The sequence below is a fragment of the Ambystoma mexicanum genome, chromosome 2q (genome assembly GCF_040938575.1).
Source record: "Ambystoma mexicanum isolate Mex_15411 chromosome 2q, UKY_AmexF1_1, whole genome shotgun sequence".
Taxonomy (NCBI): Eukaryota; Metazoa; Chordata; class Amphibia; order Caudata; family Ambystomatidae; genus Ambystoma; species Ambystoma mexicanum.
Window position 1 is genome coordinate 738,480,091 of NC_090924.1, and position 26,703 is coordinate 738,506,793.

At 42.1% G+C, this 26,703-nt stretch overlaps 1 protein-coding gene and 1 long non-coding RNA gene across 8 annotated transcripts in view; one reads left to right on the forward strand and one right to left on the reverse strand.

Moving 5' to 3' along the window:
* The window catches only part of RNF32 (ring finger protein 32), a 567,839-nt gene that overhangs the window by 208,225 nt on the left and 332,911 nt on the right, over positions 1-26,703 (forward strand). The window lies entirely within an intron of this gene.
* Positions 1-26,703, reverse strand: part of LOC138569725 (uncharacterized) — a 329,355-nt gene that overhangs the window by 181,223 nt on the left and 121,429 nt on the right. The gene's annotated exons all lie outside the window — the stretch shown is intronic.

The following is a 26,703-nucleotide window of genomic DNA, read 5'->3' on the forward strand; positions in this document are numbered from 1 at the left end:
GATCTTGTTTGAATGATTAACATTAGAACCTTTTAATTTGTATCTTGGCATGGCAGGCTTATTAGAGCCATTGGAACATAGTTTTCTGCATACTAGTGCCCTTTGTATACGGTTCTTTAGGTATTATGGGGCTTTTCTATCGATGCACTTCTGGCAGCCAGTGCAAAGACCTTCTGGCTTCAGTTATGTGATCTCTGCAGTTTTTTCCAAAAACTGCTCTGACAGACCCATTCTGAACCACCTGCAATATTCTAATATTGATTTTGATGGTGCCAATCATCATACCATTGCAATAGTTTATGCGAGAAATAACTAATGCTGAGGCAACTGATGCAAGGCTGTTGGTTGTAACATAAGGTTCAATTTTCTCAAAAGTTTATCTACATAGGCGCAAGAAGCCTTGATCCTTAGGACATGTTTTTGCATAGGGAACCCAGCATCGAGGAGTACACCCAGTGTCTTACCTTGGGGGCTAATTTGAAATAGAGCCATTAGCAATCCTAAAATGACTGTATCTCATGTCCATATTTATTTTTGAGCAGATTAGCCGAGCTGACAAGCATAAGATCGGTTTTGTCATTGTTCAAAGCAAGCAAGCAAGTTCATGACCATCCAAGTTTGGATGATGTCATAGGCTCTGTACACATTTACAGTATCGAGATCGTAGTTTCCAGAAAGCACAAACACAAGCTCAATCACAAGCTGAGTATCAACATAATTTGTATATTGTTCATCTCTACCTTCAAGCATATCAAATAAGGGAAGTAAATGGCTATTAAGTAAGGTAGGTGAAAGGCATGCACCTTGTGGGATGCCACATGCTAAGATCTCAGGCTGAGATTGGAAGCCACCAGTAGCGACCCTTGCTGACCTACAGCTGGGAAAAAACTACATCCACTCTGTAGTCTGTCTGGAGCAGTTAATGAGACTTCTCAACCTCTCCAACAGCATGGAATGATCTACCAAATCAACTGAGTAACCTTAACCTTTTCAGTGATCTCAGCAAGGTTATCTCTCAAATTTAACATAGCAGTCTGTGTCCCATGCATAGCATGAAACCCAGACCTGTGAACACTAAGTAAATTGTTGTCAGCAATGTGTTTTTGTATTCGAAGATATACCACCTTGTCGAGGACTTTCAACAAGAAAGAGGCGGTAGTAATTGGTCAATAATTCCCAATCATCCCAGGATCCAAGTGTTCTTTTTTTAAGAACAGGAGTAATCCAAACCTCCTTGGGGCATTGAGGTACCACTGCAGATGAAAAGGAGGAATTAATGAATTCCGTGACAAGAGGAACGAGACACTGAATGCAGTCCTTGACAATGGGGCCTGGACAGATGTCACCGGGGCAAACAGTAGGTTTCAGACCTGAAATAATGTTAAGAGGAGTATCTTTAGTAATAGGACTAAGAGAGAATAAAGGAATGGGAGCAGAGACACAAGGAGGGCCCAGAGTAGACAGATCATGAGGAACGAGACCTCAGAGTCATGCCTTGATGGTATCCTGATGGGATTGGGTTTTTGCAACAAAACCATCTTGGATTCTTGGACACCAAGTGTTGCTAAATTGCATCTGGGCAAAGGGGGTGTTTTTTCCTTCCTAGTCCTTTGAGGATTAAAAAGAGCTCTTTCTTCTCTGACTTTGCCTTGAAGATTCTCAAGTTAAATGTATCCTTTTTTGCAGATATAATAGCTTGTTTAAAATCTGAGGCAGCAACTTTATATGCAGTATGTGTAAGGGTGCAAGTATTTTTCCTCCAGATCCTCTCTTGAAGTCTCTTATTTTTCCTATGATTAAGGATATCTTGAGAAATCCAAGATTTATTATGTGCTTCCGTTTTTAATGTAGTTACAAATGGTGCAAGTTTATCAAAAGCTAGTAATAGCTTTCTAGTTAGAATATTTACATCATTAGTTAGAGGAAGATTCGTAATCATAGGGCCAACAAATTGTTTGAAGGCATTGTGTGTGAAGTTAAGTACGTTTTCTGGTTCTGATTTTTTGTCTGTTATTAATATTGACCTTTTGGAATGGGGCAGGAAGTAATAGTTCCAAAGTTATTAGACAGTGGTCTGACCAGGGGCATGAACAAATATTAGGAATATAAGTTTCCAAGCAACAAGTCAATACCCAGTTAAGTATATAGCCAGCTGTATGTGTGGACTCGGATAGAATTTGATGAAAGCCCATAATCTGCAATGAAGAATATAAAGAGGTTGCAAAGTGATCCTTGCTGTTATAACCCCATGAGTTAAAATCTCCCAAGTCAATGGCCGGGGAGGAAGGTTTGGCAAGATTGGAAACCAAAGCTATTAGCTGTTCTTCAAATTTAGGTGTGACAGAAGGTGGGCGGTAAAGGATTGGGATATTAATAGTGGTATTGTGATCACTGTGTAATTTCATAGATAGGTATTCACAGTCATCCAGAGTGTTGAGGGATAGCTTGTGTATATTTAAGGAATGTTTAAAAACAATTGGAACAAAGCCTCCCCAGCCTACTTCCCGGTCACTATGAATAATATTGTGTCCTAGTGGGGTTGGTAGTGTTTAAGAACCAAGTTTCTTTCAAATAACACATTTCCAGGTCATGTGTAAGGATTCGGTTAGTCAATTTGGTGGCATGCTCAACCGCAGATTGTGTGTTACGAAGAGCAACCTTCAGGATGTTAGTTTTATCATATTCTGATGATATGGTGAGTGGCACATTAATAGAAGGATTATCACATATATTAACAGGAGAATTGTCTTACATATTAATACCCTTTTCAATACTTGTGATTGATGATTTGTTGTCCCTCATGTGTATTCACAAAGAGAATGATCAGATATTAACGTGTGGTCAGAGGCAGTCAACATGACACCTGAGACATTCATGTCCTGTACTATGCTTAACTCAGCCATAGCATTGACATATAGCCTATGGTACCTGTTCTGGTTGCTGGGCATGCATGGCTTTGATTAAAGCAACCGGAAACCAATAGGCTTGCCTCTTGCAGGTGACAACCACTGGCAAATCAAACGGTTTTAGTGTAATGTAGGCAGGGGATCAGTATTTTTCCAAGCACTGCCCTCATAGAACTACCTTGCCATAAGATGGCAAAAGCTTGCAAATGGGCATATTATTGTGGTGTTTGTCAAATGCAGGTCTAATGCCCATAAAAAAAAGCCTAAACTGTTGGCTTTGCCAATGCTTGTTTAATTTGCAATTTAAAAAACGTCAACACCACTTTTCCTGTCATTTCCCTTTTAAATCCCACAGGTACATAGGTATGGACAAATATCACACAGTTGCCAATTGGTACTTCGGACACTATCCATAATACTCGATAACGCTGGGGCAAATCTGCTGTTAATAAAGTCTACTATAGCATAAATGTGCCTGGCAGCAATTCATTTCTAAAAGCCAATGTTAAATGCCATTGACCTTTCTCAATGCAGAGACATGGAGTTCTAGCCAGTTCCAAGTTCACTCTTGAAGGTAACCGAAACCTTGTCTGCCTCTCATTAGCTGATCAGATGAAAGGAGCATCTGTCAGGAAGCATTCCCCTTTTTTCCAGGTGATAAGCAGATGGTTCAGTCCCACCCAGGAAACCCTTTTGTCACGTTAAGATTGTATCACCTCACCCACATGTTCAGTGATTAGTTTGTAAAAGCATGGCTGAACCATAAAGACCTCAATAGAACACTGCTAGTACAGGATGGGCAGGCAAGAAGGTGACCAGAGACCCTTTTGTTCTCCAGAGGGCAGAACATGGGCAGGGTTGGAGTAAGCTAGGAGCTGTAACTCAAGAAAGATACTTTCCACTATTTTAAGCGACTTGTCACCATTGGAACACCAATCCCCTGCTAGTATATCGCTCTAAATAGAATGGACACTCATCACTCTCTTATTTCTTTTTTTCTTTTTATTGTGTACGGTTTACAAAAGAAACCTTTACAAATGATATCCTTAAATACAGAAAAAAAAGAAGCAAAAGAAAAGGAATCATACATTACTGTTACGTTGCATATTGATTTCATTTCATTACCAAGATTTAAAAAAACACATGCAGATCCACATATCATTCTTCTATCAGTGAGTAACATATAAAATCAGTTAAAAATTCAGTGCACATAAAAAATATTTTCGACACAGATTTGGTGGTTAGAAGGGGAGAAAAATGTTTTCCCTTTACATAAAAAGAATAAATTTAGCAGCAGTATCAGTTAAAAATTCCAAGGTTTGTATACATACATGATAGGCTTGGTAGTATATAAAGGTGGAATTCATCAAACAAATTGGTCAAATGGGAAGGTTATAGAGATCAAGAGACTTAATAAAACCCGCCACAGCGAGACCGTCTTTAATTTTAGAAATTGAAAGAGACTGGGACCAAATAACATTCTCTGCCCCCAAAAGACCCAGGGTATTGAATCTGCCTAAGTATATATCTCTAAGTCCTTTCAGAGTGTGTAGATTCAATTACTCAATGTGTGACAAAAACGACATAAAAGGCCCAAATCACTAATCTCCTTCCTTCTATAGAGAACTTCTTTAGTAGGTAGGAGATTCCATCTGAGTTTGAGAAGAAGTGAACGGTAATAGCGGCTGGGAAATTGAGTTATGATAAAAGACCGGCAGCCTCTTTTCTTATGGTCAAATTGCATATCACTGAGAGATGGGTAAGAATGCAATTTTTCCAGCGCATTACTCCAATCGCTAGTGAAGAGACATTCTTTAACTTTGTTGGGGTTGGTTAATAGGGTATCCCTGTCAGTAGAAAGGTCTGATAGTCTTGTTGCAGAGGACACTAAATCTCGAAAGAAATAAGTTTTGCTCTGGTGATCCCTGTGAGAAGAGCATTTTACCAACATAAACATAAAGGGTATCCTGTTTCAGAGAGAGCAGAGCAGATAAAAGTGTCAGAACTCTCCATAGAATTCTAGCTCACAGAGAGACTAGACCCAATTCATAACTTATGGCAACTATTGGAACACAATTAGGCAGCTTCATAACTTTTCTCTAGAAGATACCCTCAAGGGTCAAAAGAACAAGATAATGCAGTTCTATTCCGTATATTAGTTTTGGAATCAACTTTCCCTTGAAGAAATCCACTACAGGTTTGAAGGAGAACATGCCGTATTTACTATCCAGCTTAATAGATTGAGAAATAAGCGGGAGTATTTTGTGTCTAAGAGAACGTCTTAATTCAAAGGCCGATGGTTGGGCCAGAATGACGAATCCCAAATAGACAATTTTGTATGCTCTAATGATATTTTCACCACCAATTTTCCATACTTTTTTATTACCCTCTCTGCCTCTAGAGAAGACCATTGTTCGAGTTTTACTTGGGTTAATTTTTAACCCATTAATTACGGCATATTCTTCAAATTTACACATAAGCCTCTGTAACTCGACTTTGGTGTGATCAAAAAATAGAAAATCGTCGGCCTAAGCCAGCCATGAGAGCCTGAGATCCCCCAATTTTGCATTTACCATGCCTGTACTTTCAAGGAATTCCCCTACGTCTGCCATGTAGAGGATAAAAAGGCATGGGGCTAGCGAGCAGCCTTGTCTAACCCCAATACGGGTCCTTCTCCTTGTAGAGAGGGGTACCTTTGAGATCGATCCTAATATGGACCCCCGAATTCTCATACATTGCCATAATTAAAGTGAGTAGACCTGCCGGAATCCCCCATTTAGTTAGGTTTTTCCCAGAATCTCGACCTAATTACTAAATCAAAAGCATTTGATAGGTCGATTGAAGCCACATAGAGAGAGCCACCATATTTTCCCCATGTTGAACTTTGAAGGGCAGTTAGAATAAATCCATTAAGATTAGTTGAGTGTCTAACCCTAAAGCCTGTTTGTTGCTTTGGGAGAATATTATTTTCCTTAATCCAGACATTAAGGTGCGAGAGGAGCATAGCAGCGAAAAGCTTGCAGTCCGCATCAATAAGGGAGATTGGTCTATAATTCTTAACCAATGACCGCAGACCTCTCTTAAAAATGGGAACAATATGGGCGGTCTGCCAGCTAGATGGAACATTACCAGAATTAACTACATCTTGGAATAAGAGACAGAGGAGTTTAGCCCAAATTTCAGGTTCCGCTTCAAGTGTGTTATTTGTTAAGCCGTTAGTGCCGGGGGCCCTTGATTTCTTAGCTTTGACAATAAAGCCTAGTTTTGTCTCATAGTCAATATCAGGCTTCCAAGTATCATTAAGCGCATACTCCCTTTTTTCGCAATGCTCTGGGCCCTCTCCACCCATATCAAAAAGTTCAGTGTAATGCGCGACCCATTTGTCCTCAGGAATAGCATTCAACTGGTCGGCCACCGCCCCATCATCCTGGCCAGAAAAAATAGCCCAAAAAGCCCTAAGATCTCTGTTGACAAGGACTTTAAGCATAAACTCTGCGTCATTTTGTAACAGACCAGATTTTCTGTATTTGCAATCATTTGTATATTTTTGACGGAGAACTCTAATTTTTGTTTTTTTGTTATCCCATTCAATATCAAGGAGTTGGACCTCTCTAATAAGTTTTCGAGTGTGGGCCTTTTCACTGGCCAACTCCTGATCGAACCTATGGGCATGGGATTTCTTAGGAATACCCTTCCTTAGTGAACCAGAGATGCTGCTGTGCAAAGCATTAAGAAAGCTATCAAAGTATAAAGTATTAAATACTGCGTGTTTCCAAGAGAGAGAAGTGTGATTAAATGAGTAAATCAATTTATAATTAAGTAGATTAATATTGTCAGGAGACAAACGTACCCCTGACCCTTGTCCCACGATTTTGAGATGGCATGAAAGACCTCTATGCCATGTAGGGCAGAGTGGAAGAGAAGCGTCAAAAGACCCGTTAAGGCAGGTTAGGCCTACCGAGTCCAAAGCGAGATTCCAAATTCTACCCCAAAGATATTTCTGGCCTTGCCGATTGTCATCCCCCAAAGCCAAACCCATGTTGTCATAGTTGGCCTCGGAGGAAATGGAACAGTCGGAGTTAAAATCACCAGCCAAGATCAATTTCTTCCTGGGATATAGGGATCTCCATGAAAGTACCATATCCGTTAAACATTCTAAAAAAGGCTCAAGGGCAGCCATGCCTTTGTGTCAGTATACATTAATCAAAAGGAGATTAACCAGTTGATCCAGGGAGGAGGCCTCCATAGCTAAAACACCTAATGGAGTATCCGGAAGAACCTTATTCCTGAAACCAAGAGAAGCCCTGAATCCAATGAGGAGACCCCCAGAGGCCCTCCCTCCTAAACTAGGCTTAGCATTTTGGGAATGAATATCAAATCCATCAACAGCGGGAGGAGAGAGTAACCAAGTTTCTTGTAAGAAAAAGCAATCTGAGGCAGTAATCATAAGTACTGTCTCAGTATTCGTGAACAGATGAGAATTTCCCCTGGAATTCCAGGAAAGAAAAATAAATTCATTTGGGACCTTAATATTGATAAGAGTACCAGGGCAATCAAAAGAGTGCTCATTTCCTGAGGTGACCTGGGCCCAGTTTCTAGCATTCCTATTAAATCTGGGCGTAAATTGCCTCCGTTGAAGCTGTGAGGCTCTTTCCAGGAAATAAACCATAGTCAGGTTTCCCCTATATTCCTCACACCCACAATTTTCTCCAGAATGCTGATTGGGTTGTAGCAAATTTGCTTCAAAGCCAAGCTGCATTAAACCTTCCCTTTGTCCCATTATAAGTTCTAGTACCACTCTAGATTTCAGAATAATGTTACTCATATCCACACGGCCTTGAGTAGGAAAGAAAATCCTTTCCATGTCGTAACTAGAGATAAGTGAGAGTGAAGGAAGTTGGTGGAAGATTTTTAAAATATTTCCACGATTAAGACAAATAGGCATGTCTTGACCCCATAAACTAATAAGCTGCACGATTTCGATAGACTCTTTAACCTCAGTTGATTGGGGTAAAGAGTCAGTAATGCTTTTTGTAAATTGACTCAGAGAGTCAGCTTCCAGATCAGTACCACTAGCGCCCCTTAATATAGTCCTATTTTGGGTAACGTGGGGTCCTACAGGAAATCTTTCATGCAGATTGGAGAATTCCTATTTTGGGTAAGTTCGGTTCCAGTGGGAGGACCTACACAGCCACTTGAGGGCTTTGGGTGAGCAGAGTTAGAAGATTTGGGAACATAAAGACCCTCCACTGGTCGAAATCCCATAAGACGCTCTTCCATTGTAGACTCTGTGCTGGTCAAGTGACCATCGGAATGGCAGAGCAGGTGACCATCTGTGGGAGGAAACGTTGTTATGGGAACCCTTACCTGAGATAAGCCTGAAGTTTAATTAAAATCCACCCCAGTAGGAGAGTTTGAGCTCACGAACTCCTGAAATAGTTGTTTCACCATGTCAAGATTGACAAGATTCGCCGTTACCGGAATGGAAGTGGGCTCAGAGAGGGTAGGGTTTAAACCAGTTTGGGAGTTATCTATAGTAATTAAAGGATCTACAATCAAATCAGGTGGCAATGGATTACCTATGATTTGTGTATTCATAATAACTGGAGCAATGTTATTTAAAGACTCTGGTTGAATAATTATCTTAGGTTGGCATAATCATGAGTTCCCCCCCCCCCCTGGAATATATTGCCCACCTCCTCAGGGGGAATAATATCCTTTGACAAAGAATTCCCAGGCAGAGCTTCGGGCTGACCGGAAACAGCTGGAATGGTCGGAACAGAGGTGGAGCCGACGTTGACAACAACCGCATTAAAGGTAGTGGTATCAGTTATCGCTGATTCCCCCTGAGTCTGAACCCCCTTCGGGGGGGAAGAAGTTGTAACACCCAAAGGAGCACATGCCATGAACAGATTTTTAAAGAATTTGTTAGAGAAAGAATTAATTCTTTTCTTTTCCAAGTTCTTCTGATTATTAGTTTTCTTTATTTGTTGGATATGTTTTTTATTACCTATATGAACCAAGCTCTTTAAGGGTGCCGTTTCCTTAGTGAGATCGAGACAGTCAAGAGGCTTCTCCAAGGGAAGTTCTAATATAGAAACTGGAAGGGGGGCAGCAGTCTCTCCTTTAGGTGGTTCAGCCGCTTCCGATGTAATAGACTTACCATAGGGTCCCTGAGGAGTGGAGTCAGGGAGATTAGGAGTCGACCCCTCTTGGTCTTTTTCCACTAAAGAATTAGTAATCACTTTTATAGGAGTGACACAAAGTTTAGCATCTGGGGGAGGATACACTACAACGCCCTCAGGGATTGACGGGGGGGGGATTAAAAAAGATTGGTCAGCAGAGCCTCTGTCTGAGCAAGGAGGGGCAGTATTGACTTGAAGCCTATTAAAAACGACCCCCGGAGTACTGTCTTTCTCCACATTAGGGACTTTATTAACCAGAGGCCCTTCCATATAAGGTTGCCTATGAGGAGTAGGATCTGGGCATTGTTTTATTATTGAGGGGTTATCTTCTTAATAATTTTAACCAACTCTTCAAATCTATCTAGACCTTCTAGCCTAGAATAGATTTCCGAGAGGAGGAGAGAGTGAGATCTAACCTCTGACCAAATGTTATCATACAGACTCAAACGAGCTGAGAACCATATTAAGTGCAGATAATGTAGGTTGAGTTAATTTTATTCTATCATCTGCCTCTTTAAGGGTATGATGTACAAACGACTCACTTACATGATCCTTTTGTATATCTGCGAGTAAACCCCTTTCACTAAGCCATTTTTGCTTCTCTGTGTACTCATCAATAAAATGTGTGAGTTCTGAAGGGGAACCCAAATAGGAGGCATCACAAGTTTACTGGGTTACATTATTAGTATTAATGGAATTAAATTCCAAGTGACTCTCAGCTTTTGCCTTGTCTGCACGTGCTATAATACTAATATCATCGATATTGTTATCAGCAAGATCTTCAGTCTCCAATTTCTTTGCTACATTCTCAAGATGCGTAACATCCAAGGAGGCCACTGTTAGGACTGAAAGTGAAGGTTTAATAAGAGTACTAGTGGAAGTCCTTTTACCAAAGAAATTGGAGATTTTGTTCTCTTGAATAGGTTTACCCATAGTAGGTTTTGTTTTGGGTGTATGAAGAAAAGATTTTGTGAGTGCAGTTTTGAAAACAGTGGGTTTCATTATCGAGGTAAGAGGAGCAGGTGCAGAGTTAGCAGAAAGATTAACATGAATAGAGGAAGTGTAATTGGCCTCCCCATAAGAGGAGGGTACCTCCGGTGTTAAGTTGACAGAAGGACCACCCGGGTTCCTATAGTCCTCCAATGGGGGGGAATTGTAGAACAATCACCTCTTTAGATAGAACAGGAGGTTCTATGGAGTTCCCAACAGGGGCATCCATCATTGGTATAGGCAGTGGCAACCTAGGTTGTAAGTGGGCGGGGGTTGGGTGTATATTGTTCACCATACTATTATTCAAATGCTCCATACCCTCCCGTGCCCTAGATCGGGAGCCAGCTTCCTCCAAATTCAAAGCTATAGTAGCTGCTAATCGTTCTTCCTGTGCATTTATGGAGATCTCTTGTTTTCTGAAAAAGATACAGCTATTATTGATTGGGGTACGAGGAACGATACCCATCAGATTGAGTACAGCAGACCTATCGTTTGAATGGATTTGGGCTTGGGCCACACTTTTTTGTAGATGGCTGACCAGAGGGTTCTCTGCTAATGTAAGTTGTGGCTTACCCAGAGGGGTAGTAATAGGGATCATAGATGGGGTAGAGTCTAACAAAGTAGGGACAGAAGCCACCTCAGGAGGAAGGGTAGAATCAAAAGAAGCCTCCATAGTGGCCTGGCTCCTGAGTCCCTTGCGTGTCATCCAAGCAAAGAGAGTGCTTGGAGGAGTAAAAGGCAGAAAACTGGAAGAAAGACAACAAGGTGACTCAGAGAATGCTTTGATGCTAGAGGTTATAAATTAATGTTTGAATAAATAGCACAGAGAAGAGGTCACAAATACTAAGAGCAATGAAGTAACAAACAGTAATTCTTAAAATGCACTGAATAAGGAGAGCGGCAAAAAGACACGTAACAGTACCTCAAATACAGATTAAATGTAAAACACAGAATAATAAGGGTCCTTTGTTAAACTCAAAATAAGAAATGTATCCAAAAAATAGGCCCCTAAAGTGTAATATTAAAAGTCATAGGCTGGCTAATCATTCCAGGAAATCAAGAGACGACTGAGGCTGCACTCAGTATCAGGGTAAGGAATGCCGGACAGCTTGAGGAGCTGCCACAGTCCGTCTCCCCCCCCCCCTTAACCTGAGTACACACAAAAGGAGTAGAAACTTATAGCCACAGTCTATGATACTCACAGGGCTATTGCATGGGCACAGTCACAGGTCACAGCAAAACAGCAGCTCCAGCCCTTACTGCCTCCAGGGCTTAACGCTGCAAGGGTGGCTGGGCCGGCAATTTCAAGTCAATAAAAGTCATGTGATACGTCACGTGTTGCGGCTAAGCTACGCCCCCTTAAGGAAGTGGCCAGGCAGCAAGAGCAGCGCTCGCAGTGCTGCTTTGGGGTATAGCCAGGAAAACACAGGAGCAAGCGTTCAGGTAACCAAGTACTCATTCACAGCAGCAAATAACACTCTCTTAATTTATGTTGGAGTTTTTGACAGATTTTAGTTCCCTTCCTTAGCGTAAAGACATCCATGAAAGAAAGAGGTGTCACCTTGTCCTTCGATGGTGTCTGTGGAAACGAAGACACCACAACTCAAACTTCGACGCTTGCCAGCATTTAAGTACTGTTTGAATAGTAAACTGTCATAATGTGTGTCCTTTAATAAATACAGGAATGCATGTATGAGGGAAACAATAATAACTAATTATTTTGTTTCTAGTTTGCTACCCAAGATGCAAGTCCAATTGAAAACCATCTGGATTGGTTGGCAAAAGAAAATCATTGTTAGAGCTAGTTTCAGTTGTGAATCACTTTGTGGCTTTTCAGGAACAAAAGAATGAGGAATACTGAGAACAAACTAATGGTACTGCAAATACAAAACCTACAGGGGCAGATGTTGGCAACTCCTGCAACAAAATGTGGTTTTTCGAGGAGAATGTAGGGCTGAGGCAGAGGAGCCCCACATCAAACACCTCCAGGGACATCAGGGACTGCAGGAATACGAGAGACAGCAGTGATACCAAGGGCACTATGTAATGTCAGTGTGTGTAAACAGCAGCATTTACTGTAAACAGCCTGCTCACTGAAAGAATGAATGCCCCTGTAAAGTCCAGTGATGTATGTTCCCTAGTTAACAGGAGTCTGTTTACACCCCAACATCAATGGTGAGTATAGTAAGCCCTTACCCGAAACACAAGGTTACCACATTTGGCACCTTCCAAACTTTAATGCATCAAATGTTGCCCCTATCTAGCCCCTGCCACCATCCATGGATGCAGATCCATTCTGACTCAGAAAGAAAGACTAACCTCACTGTTAGTCTTTGATACATGTAATCCAAAAATTACCTATGCTTATTGTGAGATAGAAAGAAAATCTACTGCCTGTCTGTTTGATACTGGTGATAGCGGATCTGCCATACGTTCTGAATGTTACCCTGTTGTAGCATTGTCACCAGAAAGGGTGAAAGCAGTAGTAATCTCTAATGCATCAATGGTACACCAGGTTACAGAACCTCTCAGTCACACTAGGTCCTTTAACTGATTCGCACGCTTTTCTTCTTGGTCCTTCTACTGCTGTTAATCTTTTATTGTGTAAGCTTCAGCATACTATCCATTACACTTGAAAGGGTGTTTCTCAGTGTTCCCAGTCAGAATACTGAAGCAGTTTTAGTAGCCCTCGAAGTTCCAACGAACAAGACGGCACAGCCAGGAACAAGAAAATGGTCAGTAAATCTGCAAGGCTTGAAAGATTCTATACCCCAGTCCATGTTTACTTGTTTTTTATTTTTTTATTTTATTGTTTTTTTTTTAATTGTGTTCATAGCCATAATTTGACTTTTTACACATTTCTTAAAAATGTGATCAGTATTACTAACTAGACAGTAAACATACATTAAGAACATTTACAAAAGAAAATCAAAGTATAGTTTACGTTTTTACATTACATTTTATCACTCCCCTTCACAATGGAATATTTACCAAATTCAATTCATTAAGCAGTTTCAATGGTTCAATTGATGAGGTTTCCTTTCCAGCCGATAGTCTGTGCCAGAAATCTTGAGCCATTGAGGGTTATGCACAAAATGAGCAAAATATTTTACTTGCAGATGAAAAGTGGCAGAACAGGCTATTAGGAGATGTCTGATATCTTGAACCAATCCCTCGCCACATAGATTGCATTCTCCTTCAGTATGATCTAATTATAGCCATGTTCTTTTAGTTTCTCAGGTTTTTCTTAAATTTAGTCAAAACCGTAGGAGTTCGGCACTCCATAGGGAATTAGGAAATCTTCTTCAATAAGGAAGTATATATTTACGAGATTCTTCACATACACTGAATGTTTTAGAACGTTTAAGATCAGAAAACGCACCTCCTAGTTGTTATCCAATCAGTTCTTAAAAGGGCTTGTTTTACTCTGGCTGGATCTTCTATCAGGATCGAGCCTGTCATTTCACAGTTTTTTAAGGTAGACAGATATTCACTTTTGTCTGAGATGGAATAAGCTTGTATATTTTCGTATAATTCATTTTTTTATACAGATCCAAGATAGCTCGATATATGAGTAATATTTTCCAGTTTAGCTGAGATGTAGCGAATATAAACCTAATTTATATCCAAGACGAGCGGTTGGAAGGGACATAGGTAAACATACGTTTTATTTCTCCATATCCGCCCATCAATTATAGCCCAGTTAAGTTTCTTTTACTTGGATTAGGTTCCAGGCCATATGATATCGCTAGTATCACTTTACCCTTATCAAATTTCAACAGAGGAACCAATGAAAAGAGTATTCAACAATTTATTTTGTTGGCTAATATATTCAATAACTTTCAAGTCTTTCATTGATTGTGTAGTTCTTATATTAAAACCGAAATAATAGATTTTTTTTTTACCACTGGAGGTGTCTGGTCATTCATGTTCCAATTCAACCTATTTACCCTCATTTTCTGCTTTCCAAAAATGATTATATTGGATTTTGAGGGATTGATTATTAGGCCGTTTACATTAGCGTATTGTCCCATGGCATGTAGTATATGAAGACCTACGGGCATGCGGGCTATCAATGCTATGTCGTCCACATAGGCTAAAACATGTATCAGGATTTTACCCATTTGAGGACTTGAAAGTGAATGTGCCCAAAGGAAGTCCGCCAAATCAGCAAAATAAAGCTTAAATATGTGCACATCCAAAATGCAACCCTGCCTCACACCATTTAGGAAGGATATTTCAGGGGAAGGATCCTCATTTAAATTCAATCTCACTCAAAAAGTAGTATCTTGATGGAGGGCTATAATGATGGCAAGTAGGCCCTCTGGGATACCCCATAACCTTAGTTTTGCCAATAATTTGACTCTGTTAACCAGATCAAAGGCCTTTGTGAGATCAGTCAGTGAAATAAATGTTGATTTCTGGGTGGCACATGCACTAAGGTCCTTGAGAGTATACAGAATCAGGCCATTCAAAGTAGTTGAAATACCTTTACGGAATCCCGTCTGATGCATAGCCAATATCTCATTACTATCGACCCATTTTACTAAGTCCTTTAAGACTAAGCTCATAAAGATTTTACTATCGCAGTCAAGTAAAGATACAGGTGGTATTTGCCAGGATGCATTATGTCGCCTTTTTTATAAACCGGTATTACGACAGAACGTTTCCAAGATTTCTACAACAAGGTATTTTTAATGATATTTACAAAAAGTCCACATAAGATAATTGGCCATGTAGAGATATCTAATTTTAGGATTATGTTGCTGAGACCATTTGGACCAGCGTCTCTAGATCTCGAGGATTTCATAATGAGACAATATGTATTGTCTTTAGAAATGGTGAGTGTCCCGTTTTAATTCTACATACTGATAACACAATTGAGGACAAAAGAGGAGTCTCACGAAAATACTCAACCCATACTTGGCCTGATATTGTACACGATTGTTGGATCCCTTGCAAGACTGTTGGGCTGTTCTTTAACAGACAGAAATGTCTTGATTGTGTAGGCAAGTGGGCTCAAAGCATCATTTGGCCATCATATATGTTTCAAGTTATTTTATGCATACGTGACCAATGCCTATATTTGTTCTTCAATTCTTTCTGTTTTGCTATCAAAGATTTATCGTCCAATGCTTCTTTTTTTAATGCTTGCAAGTTTATATTGAGTTGTTTCTTTTTAGTGTACGTCTCATTATCAAAATGAGGATTTGTCTTATTTTTCAAAAATCGTTCACCCTTAGGTGGGTGTAAGCCCCAAAGAAATTCAGTATATCTGCCAGGGGCACAAAGAGATTCAATTGCTTGGTCATCAGCAGTGTCTACTATGAGATTTAATTTTGAATTGAGAATTTTCCTTTGATTAGAGAAGTTCACTACTCTTTGGCCTTGAGTTGATACTTGCAGGCAATTTTGGTACACATTCTCAACAGCTTTTAATTTCAAAATAAGCTTGCAAAGATTTATGCTCACTATATGCCAATTAACAAAGAAGGTGGGCAGTTGTGAATCCTCTCTGGTGGGCTGAAATACAGCTCTGAATACACAAATACAAACTTTGCTTCGATCATTGTGTGCCATAAGTAGTGAACATACAACTATACTCAATTATCTGAAACAGAAGATCCACTCTCAAAAATAATCTAATATATTAATGTGGAATGATTTTAAAAGCACTTTAATATATTCAGAAAAATCTCATAAGAGTACACAACTCAATGAAGGTGAAGCCATGAATGATTTGTTGTATGTTGACGATATGCTATAGTCTACATCAGGCTTGGAGGAATTTATGAGATTAGCCCAAATGGTGGACGAACATGAATTAGCACCAAGTGGTGCTTCAGAATCCGCTGTTTCAGTCTCAGCAACCCTGTCCATCTTAACCAGTAAGAATGCAGTAATTGCTGAGTAAATCTCAGAGTCGGGTGCAGAAAGAAAGAAGGAAACTTTGTGTCAGCAACAGCCAACACACTTGCAGCACTCCTCTGCACTTTGCTGCTGTGGATGGTTTTAATCCCGGGTCCGCCTTCACAGTAGCAACTGTCCACTCCTTACACGTCGGGCGTAGAAAGAAAGAAGGAAACTTTGTGTCAGCAAAAGCCAACACACTCGCATTTTATTTTTTAAAGCACAGACCTAGCTCAGGAGCAGTGGAGCGTTGAACAAGGTGTAAGTAGTAACTGTTTGGGCAGGCATCTTTTAAAAGTAGCGCAATACTGTGAGTTCTGGTTGGTGTGTCAGTCTGTGCGTCATTTAGGATTAGTCCTTGGTCAGGTGTTGTTGAAAAAGTGATGTTTTGAGAGATTTACAACATTTTATAATTGTAGGGGGTTTCCAGGACGATACCGGAATGAGTTCCAGAGGGTGGGTGCGTGACAAGAGAATAATTGTTTGCGGAACCTCTCTTTGGGGATGAGTTGAGATTGACTGTCGGTCGATTTGCTCCCAGAGGGGCATGTGTCACCAGATATGTGGAGCTTAAATGCCAGGAATACTGGTGTGCTACTCCTGACTGCTTTGTAAACTAGAGATGCAGTCTTAAACAGTATTCTGGCCTGGAGAGGAAGTCAATGTAGTTCGCATAGGACGGAGGTGATTTGGTCAAATGTCCGTCCACCCATAAGACGTACTGCCGCATGGTGGACTTCTTTTAGGGGAGCCAAGCGAGCGTCTGGGAGCCCTGTCAAGACGGCATCTCACCCATTGATGTGCAACACCAGAAGCACCTGCGCTGCGGTCCGGAAGTCCTGCAGCAGGATGAATGGTAAGATTTTACAAAGCATGGCGATTTGGAGCCAGTCTGTTTGTGCCTTCTTGACTATGAATTTCCGGAAGGACAGGCTTCTGTCAATGACGAACCCTTAGGATTTTGCTGAATCTGGGAGTTGAAGATCAAATCCTTCTAAGCGCATAAAATTGAGCCATTGTTGACAAGTTGTAGTTTAGTGGAGGTGGAGGTGGAGGTGATGAGGGCAAATTCTATCTTGGATGGGTTAAGTTTGAAGTAGGCATTCAACATCCAGGACTGGTTGATGGCTTGGTAATCACAAAGACGACTGATGTCCCGTGGGCATTTTACTGTCATGATTCCTGCCCCTCATGTCCCCAGCCCTCCAAGATGTCAGGCTGGAGCCAGACCACGATCACCTACATGGCCCTCAAGGGGCTCTCCATCCCTCCAAAGACCCACTTGGAGTCAGACTTGGCGCTTGTGACACCAGACTCACACACTCCCATAGGATAACATTGGGGATTGGACTTGTAGTGCATTGATGGGGACAAGATGGATGCCCCCACATATTTCGGTTCCCAGAACTGCATGTGCAGTCTAGTCTTTTGGGTGTGGTTCAGCCCAGGGACACCTGGGATACCCAGAGACTATTTAAGCCTCCCCCAGGCTGAGAAACATGCTTTGTGTTTTCTGAACCTGCACGTGACACTCGCCGTGTTCGGATCGGTCTCCAGTAGGCCTGCATCTTTCTTCTGCGCTCAGCTCCTGCGAGAACAAGAACACCGTTAGGAACAGCCTTACCATGCGGGGCTTCTGCCCATCATTCATCTGTTCTGCGGGCATCTTCGGCGGTGTCATTCCCATCTCGGCACGCCACTTCCTAAGGAAAAGGGAAAAGAACAGAAAAAAGGCATTAGTAAGTATTCAGCAAATCTTCGCTTATTTTTAAAGACTGTACGAGCTTCAAACGCTTACATGAATCCCAGCCGCTCTGGGGGAACTCTGTCTCCGGAACTTCTCATCCATGTGCAAGAGGGAAAAGACACTCCAGGTTAACGTGGAAACATCTAGAGGCGCCACATACCGTGCTTACTCACTGCATTTCTTCTTCATAACCGGCATCCACGCTGAAAATGTCACAGCACCTAAAAGACACAGAAAAATAACTCAGTTCATTACAAATACGAAAGGGTCGCATCGCACATCGTGCTCTCACTCACCTTCAGCGCTACTCATCTCAGCAGCATGTCGCCATCCCCGGACGCCGCCCATCATCTAAGGAAGGAAAGGAACGAAGTTAGAGAACTGTTCAAAAGTCTCATTATACTTACCTGTCGGACTCTTGCCAGTGAAGTAACTAGACAGCAATGAGCCTGCACCAATCAACGCGCCCCTGTGCTGAAAGCAGGACAGAGAGCACACTTTCCAAGAAAACAAGGTGAGCTGTGGATCAAAGGGAAGGGTTGGACCCCGGGGAAGAAGGGGTTCAAGCACACAGAGACAATAGGGGGTTAAACTCTACCAATCATGTCTTTCAGACCCAGTCTCCAGTCGAGTAGACTCCAGGGAAGGGTTTGAGGTCGTAAGAGGTCAGAACAGGCTGAGTGATGTCCCCATGGATACCAGGTGAGCGTTACATATACTCTCCGGTACACCCGAGTACTTTTCCGTCTATAGGTGGGTGCCTATATTAGGATCTTTGAGTAGTGTGTCCAGAGGCTCCATGTAAATGTTAAAAATTATCCGTGAGAGGATGGAGCCTTGAGGGACTTGTGAGAAACCAGAAGGTGTCTCACCTGTTAGTCCCTGGGGATCTGTCATCCAGGTGGCCAGGACACAGCCATTGCTTTTGGATCCAGTTCCTGTGGGTGGACCACGTCAATGTGAATGTCAATAAAGTGCGGGATGATCACCTGGATGAGGGATCTTCAGGGAGTGGAACACTGGATGGTAAGGCCCGCTATCCCCTTACCTGTAACACCTTTACCTAGGAACTCAGCCTGTCCCCTTTCTCACAGACGGCTCACTGTGAGAGAAAAGGGACTAACATCAGAGCCATATACCTGACATGTCCCCACACAAGGGCCAGGCAGAGTCAGGCAATTCCTGATAATTACACACACCTGACTTCCATCACACTTCCCCCACACGGATAAAAGGCAGAGCACGAAAGCACACTCCGAGCGCGAACACACGAGGAAGCAGTAGTTCAGAGATGGTAGTTTAATATGAGGAGAAAGACTGCAAGACCAGAAAAGGTTGCAAGGAGAGCAATTGTCCTTGGCCTTTCCGGAGGAAAACCACTACTGTCATGAGCCCTCGAGAATAAGAAACATAAAATAAGACCTGGAATTAAAGCTGAAGAAGGATACTTTGTGTGTCGAAGTTACCCGGGGCTCTCCGGCATAGATAGCCAAGGAGGGGAGAAGCAATTGCTGCTGTGGTACTGTCCTTGGCTCCTACAACAGAGCAGTGCCATTAAAGTCAGCACTGCTGGTGGATCAGGGAGACTGATAGCAGACCGGTCTTTGTTAGATCCAAGGTTGCAACCAGAAACCTTGTATGAAGAAATCTGCAAAGAACCAAATGTGTGAGGCATATGTGATGAGCGACATGAATATAATTGAATATCCAAGAAGTGACTGAACTTTTGGAGCCAATATAGATACGATATACAGAGTGGTCCGGCACCAAGTGGGTGCTCATTCGAAGGTCTCTGTTAGGTATCCAGCTGAGAATGTAAAATTGTGAATTGCGAAATGGAAGTGGTCCTGCAACAGATCAAGCTAAATGCTGTGCACATTTAAAAGTCTTCAATAGCTAATACGAACTGCAGTTGGTCCAAGCCCGGCTGCGGGAGACTAATTGGGGAAAAGCAAGGATCTGAGACCGGCTGAGGGGGATCCGGGGTGAACCGTGAGTCACCCAGGAAAATATATTCTATAAGCGTTGGAGAAGAGGATCTGAGCCCAGAAGAGGGAGATCCAAAGTAAAGACTGTGGTATAAAAGGTATCTGAGCCCGGCAAGGGGGATCCAGGGTGAAGAGTGAATCGCCCAACTTGAATATTTGTAAAGGAACTTGTAGTTTGCTTTGTTACAGAAGGCCCTGATGTTGGTTATGGAACTGTGTCCTCGTGCCGAAGAAGCCAGAGAGTGTGCTATGCTCTAGTGAACCACCTTATCCCGTGCTGAAAACATGGGCAAGGGAAGCCAATGGCCTGAACATCCTGACTTATCATTTTGTGAACACTTCTTTCTTTTTCATGAACATTACCCCACACTGTTTGTATTGAGCGGTAAGGAATGGCAATAGTTTTTTTTTTTTTAGTATAGGCCCTTTTATTTTGACGAGACTCCACTAGGATTTCATCCTTATTATTTCATGGTTGTAGCTTGCTCCCATTTGTAGATTTAGGATTAGGTAGGCGTTTATCACACCCTTGTTAAAGTTTGATAAACACCCTTGCACTGTGGTCACTTATGTCCGTCTTACCTTGATGCCATGCCTTCCTTACAGACTTTCTGAAATACAGGGAGTCTGTTACAATGCAACATGTTTATCGGGATTGCCTCGTGTCTGCCTGAGAGGTAGGAGGTAAACCAATGCAGGACAGTGCCAGAGAATCCCCCCCCTGTCTGTATGGAGGGAGAGGAGGATGCAGTGATCGACTGTTTCAAATGTAGTTGAGAGGTCAAAGTGGCATGTGTAGCCCTTATCCATGATGTGTAGAGCTTCATCCACACCTGAATGGTGGCTGACTCGATGTTGCACTTTGGGCGGACCCCCACTGATAGTCATTTAGAAGGTGTAGTGTTCAATTGTGGCAAGCAATTATGTAGCAACTACTTTTTCTGAGATTTTGCCATTAAACAGGAGGTTTGTGAATAGCTAGGTCGTTGGCTCTAAAGTTGTTGTTTTTTTGTTTCTCAAAAGAGGTCTTAAGAAGCAAGTCTTGAGGGTGTCTGGGAATGACCCTTCTGTGAGGGAGGCATTAATGATTGTGAGGAGTTTTTTGAGTGCCGGACCCATCAATTGTTTAATGAGCGTTCCGTAATGATATTGTCAGAGTAGGATGAAAATATTAGGGATGTGATTGTTTTTAGTAAATCTGGGGGAGAAAAAGGGGGCAATTCAGTCCAGAGGTGCACTGTGTGTGTTGGAGTTGAGGACGGGCTAATGGTGTGGGAGGTTCATTTGAGGATCTGTCAGATTTTGTCCTTTTTCAATAATAAAATGGCTGATTCTGTGGCACGTTTCATGAGTTGCTGGTACCTCGGGATCAGGTGAGGGTTTGGTATAATGCTTTACTACTTTTATTATTAATATGGTATTTGAGTGCTGACCTAGCTCCGAAGAGCAACTGAACACTTTACAATCATTGGCTGAACCCCCATCCCCTCACTTGCACATCTGTCTGAACACTTGCATGACCTGAATTTACTAGCGCTAGTACGTTCTGTCTTGTCCCCCCTTTGTCTCCCTTCCCTAGTTTGGTTGCACCTGTAACACTTCATGCACTTAGACCAGGAGAAATGCCGTCAGGCCTAGTATGCTAGTTACCTTTTGTTAGATCATTCGGAAACTTTAATGCCTAAGAATGACTACTGTATTCTCGTGCTCCATTCCCGCCTTGAAGCACTTTGAAGCACTTCACTTGTGTATAAGCGCTGTACAAATAAACAATGAACAATAGTACAGATAGAAAAGAAAGAAGGCAATGGGTAGAAAACAGGTGAGTGGGGGGATGGGTTATTTGTCACCAAGGGATTTATAAGCTATCAGGGGAGGAAACAGCGGGCAGAATAGGACCTAGGTCTTAGGTAGGAGCCATTCCTTGAAGAAGAGGGTCTTGAGCTCCTTCAAAATTACACCAGGCTACTTTAGCACAAGTAGAAGAGCTCATAACAGTAACGTGAGCATGCAAACTGAAAGAAAAGCAAACTGTGAACATACATCTAGGTTCGAGGTATGCCTTTTGAATAGCTCATGATTTTGGACTCCTCAGGGTCGCCCATTAAAAATGATCATTATATTAAGGACCTTCTGAATGCCATAATCCTTCTAAACAAGTAGCCATAGTAAAATGTGCAGCTCATCAGCCTCTGGACAATGAGGTGAGCTGCAGGAACGACTTTGCTGATTACACTGCCAAGCTAGCGGCAATAACTGAGTGTCCGTATGAATATATATTCCCAATGGGAAAGATCCCTAAGCCACCTTTTCTAAGACTCTTGCACAACTAGCAGAAATATAGGCGCATGCTCCCTCGAGTGAGAGACTGTTGGGTACACAAAGGGTGCAGACTCCACAAAGACTCTCGCTGGAGGGATGAACAGGGTCGCTTAGTAGCCCCAAAGATCCTGCTGTCACACTTAGTCCGGTTATATTCTGGACCAGCACTTGTGTGGAAAAGTGGGATGGTATCCACCCCATTGGTTTGCCCGAGAGTTCAATATCTTTTGTAGGAGCCGCCAGAACAATGTAGGCAGAATAGCCACACTAGAACCTCTGCCTTCACTCTATGGCATTTTTGTCAGTCTCAAAATGGATTTTCTTCAAATGCCCAGCTATAATACGTTTCACTATGTCCTTGTCATACTAGATGTCCTCTCTGTCTGGGTGGAGGCTGAACTGAGCAGACACCGTTACAGTTGCAAAAATTCTTATTGAGGATTTTATGCCAAGACTTGGAGTCCCTATCACAATAAGCAGCGACCACGGGACTCACTTTGTGAACTACATAATAAAGAACTCCTTACTGCTCGCAATGTACAGCATCATCTCCACTGTCATCAAGTGCTGTTGAGTATCAGAACAGTGCTATCAAGAATAGGTTATCTAAGCATTGTCAGGAAACTGGAGTGGATGCTATTCCATTCTTCTCAGCATTCTCAGTACCCCGTACTGAAGGACAGGGCTGTGCTCCCACTATGTACTTTATGGAAGACCAATAAGGCTGCCTCCATCCCCACCCCATTGAATCTGCATATGCTAATATCTATAGGTCAGATGACTGTTTGCTTGATTAAGTAAAGACCCTAATCCTCTCCATAAGCTCTCTTTGTACAGGTGAAGGAGGAACTTCCAAAGACGCCAGTGGAGGCCTGACAATCTCTGGAGCCTGAGGGTAATCTTATGGTGAAGACTTAGCAACGGAATTCTGCATTGGCACTGTGGTGGCATGCGCCCTTCCAAGTATTATTGATTACATATTCTGCCATCAGAGACTCTGAGATGCCCACTTGGGTGCATGCAATGCCGTGCAAGCACGCTGTAGCACCAAAGTAATAAGTAAGATGAGACTATGTTGCCAGCTAACTGTGCTTCTGTGCTGTTTCTTAGCTATGTCAAGAAGCTGTTCCCTTTCCCTCAAAGTACTGCAGCCTGTTCTTACACAACATGGACCCAGACAAAAATACAATCAATCTCGTGTGATAACCAATGCAGATATTGAATCTCGGCCCTGGTATCATCAGAGATGCATAGTATCATGGTAGTGGTGGTGGAGTGCTTGTGATCTTAACCATAGCTGGGCATTTGCCATAACCTTTTTTGATTGGATTCTTAGCTAAACCAGCTCAATGTCAGCTCAGTCAGGTGCCATACCCATGTGAAGCTCTTCCAAATTGGCTTTCAGATGAGTTATGCCCAAGCTTTAGCTGAAGACCAACAGCCTTGAACTCCCAGTCCAGTTATTCAGATTGTACCTAATGATTTTGAGCCTACTAATGTGACTGTAAGTCTGCCTGAACTGACACACTTTTCTGACCTAATATATTATTGTCTTTCTGTTTGATTACAAGGGGAATGGGAAATACAGCAGACCGAATTTTGGTTCCTTAATGGATCATTCGCCACAACTGCAATTAACATAACTGACCAGAGAGCAAGTACTGATGAGCTTAATAAGATTATAGAAATACCAATGGGTATTCACTTGATGGTGTAGCAGGCAGGTGTAGGATAGCATAATATATTTCATGAACCTCTGTTTAAAAGGCTGCATTTTGTTCATGTGCTTTTGGTTGAAATTGACCAATTGCATGTCCGCATTCATGTATATGGTATGGGGGGCTGGGGAGTAGGAGACTGGAAGGTAAGGGGACGGGATGTGGGCTGGGGGAGCAAGGTGGGGCGACTCCACCCCATTAAAAAAAACAGGTTGAATTAATGCGAACCAAAAGTGCAAGAAGAAAATGCAGACTTTTAAATACAAGTCTATGAAAACACATACACCTGTTGTATAGATGGATCAGAGAGTGATTTCAGAATGTACTTGAATAATACTGTTGAATTGTATTGTTTTCTGATAAAACAGAACAACAAAGAGGTAATTCAGGTTTGATGTATTGTCTCTTTAGTGGACTGTCAATACAGAACAAGTGAAGAGAATAGATAATGTCCCATTATCCAGTATATGGTCTTGCATGCCTTTGAAGTAACCAAACTTTGTATTGCTATTAAAGTTGGTTTGCAGTCCTTTTGGTATGATACTGTTAGTCAGATGGATAGGTTTGGGTTTCAGTATGTCATTGTGAACTCTTCATTGGTACACTGTTTTATTCAATTCCTCTATCTGCCTTTCGGGTGACATCTTAGGTCCCCTATTGTTCAGAGGGAGTCACAATAAGGTTGCAACAACAGCTTGAGGAGACATTTACTAGGAGGGTAAGTGGGAAGTGGTTAATCAGGTTTGGGATAGTGGGAATACAGCCTTTGCAGCTTGGGAAATCTGTCAAGACCCAGGGTTAAATGAACATTTGGGTCGACTAGTACTTTAACGAGGCTTATCACGAGGGGCACAACTGACATGTGAGCACTGATATCGGAGAAATTCATGTAATTGGAACTCTAAGCACCATCATCCAAGATGTATTGATTTGATGAAAGGAGTTGTATAATCTGGAAGGATGTTGCAATGGCACCATTGCCTGTACGCAAGTACACAACTACTTAAACAATGAGCTCCTGAGCATTAAGGAAAATGTGCTGCCCAATAGTTGTCTAAAAATCCTTGGCAATGATTCTGGAGCGCCATGCGACCTGTGAATCTGGAGAGACCTGTGGAAATCCAGTGCATGGAGGCGAAACAGCTGTCCATGTACCTACAAGGTGAAAGGTTCAGTAAAAGGAGTATGCAGGAGGATGGCTCTGCAGCAACGTGCTGGCCTTGGAAACAAGACGACACGAAGCAACACGGGTTCGATCCCCGGGTCTGCGCTTAGAAACCTCCGGGTATTAAGCGCGTTATAAATACGCAACTAAGAGAATTCCTGTAACAGCGCCTCGATGCTCCCGGCTGTGTGAGCACTTTAAAAATGCAAATTAAAAAAAATATGCTACAAGATCTTCCCCAGCCCTAGGCGAGCTGCACCTGGGGCTGGGTTAGCCTGGAATTCCTGCTCATTAGCTGACCACTGCTCCAGAGACAACCTCTGATCTATGGTTAGCTATTAGTTCCAGTTAGAAATTCATGGCCTTTAAAACGTTCCCAGCTGAAATGTTTTAGTAAGCTAGTAAGAGGTCATGTGTTGCCTATAGGTAATTGAGTGTGTTGGGATGGGATGGTACTGGAGTTGCATTGCATGGTAAGCTTTTGCTCCAGAAGGAGGATAAATATGTGGAATATCTGTTCCTTCTATCAACATTCATTTTGTTTTTCAGACACAAACACCTCAATTTGATCTCCTCCTGCAAGCAGAGGAAAGGAGGTTGGTATGCCTACATGGTGTCTAGAAGGTTTGATCATTTGTTAGAATTATTACTACCTGAATAGAAAAAGATAGCAGAAATCAAAAGGAGATTGTAGGTGTTGGAAGTTGATTTTAATGAGGGTAAGAGAGCATCTGAGATGGCCCATAGTACAAGCACCTGGTGTTCGTCTTATGATCTCATTTGTTCGAGTGGTAAGGAAACCTCTGATCAACCTCACTGCTACTGTGTGTGTAATCCCCTTCTTTCTTATAAGGTAATCTGTTGCTGTTGCAGGTGCTACTGTAGATAAAGGAAGGTCTTAGTCTTCAGTGGTCCTTCCAGACTTGTTTAGAAATTGTTATGAGGATTTGTTCGCATAAATTAAGTTGCAGCAAATAGGGAAAGAGTCTGACCAATTACAAATTGAATTGGAGATCCTCATGTCAATCCAAGTTCAATAAGTGCTTTTCATTTACTTGATTATAGTTTACGGGAACAGTAAATGCCTCTCTGCGTTGGCCTGAGTCCCTTAAAATATCCATGTCCTCCCTGCCAGGTTTCCTAGTTCCATGCATGACACCTCGAACCAGTCCAGCGTTTTTTCTTCCAATTGCATGTGGGAACTTGTACTTTCATGTTTCCCAACACAGGACTGGCTCAAAGATTCCTCATAGAACTGAGAAACTTGGCATCTAACCCGCTTGGCAATGGGGATTGAAATGATTTCCCATTAATGAGGAATTTCCAAGAAGTGCGTGCCATAAGCTTGTGTTGATTAAGTCCCTGCCCTTTGTACACACCACCCATTGCAACTACCGATTGTCTGTCAGGTCCCCAGGTTACAGGTGGTAATTGTCTTGGTACTCCTTGGTGCCATTAGGTGGTAATAGTGGTCAGTGGAGGTGGATTGGCTATAAATGCACTCACTTTTCCTTAACAACACTATTAGCCAGCTACAATTGTCCCAGTTTAAGATGGATAGTTTCCTGCTTAGCAGTGATTGGCCCAGAGACTATTATGATGCAGTTTGGAACTTCGGAAGAGGTTCTAAACTGCCTTTCATTCCAGACCAGCTCAAGTGAGGTCTCTGCTTTGATGAGTTTCTGAATAACATTAAGTAACCAGAGGAAATAACCAATTTCAAGTCAACCTTCAGGAAGTGCCAGAGAACCACAGTTAAGATAAGTGACAGA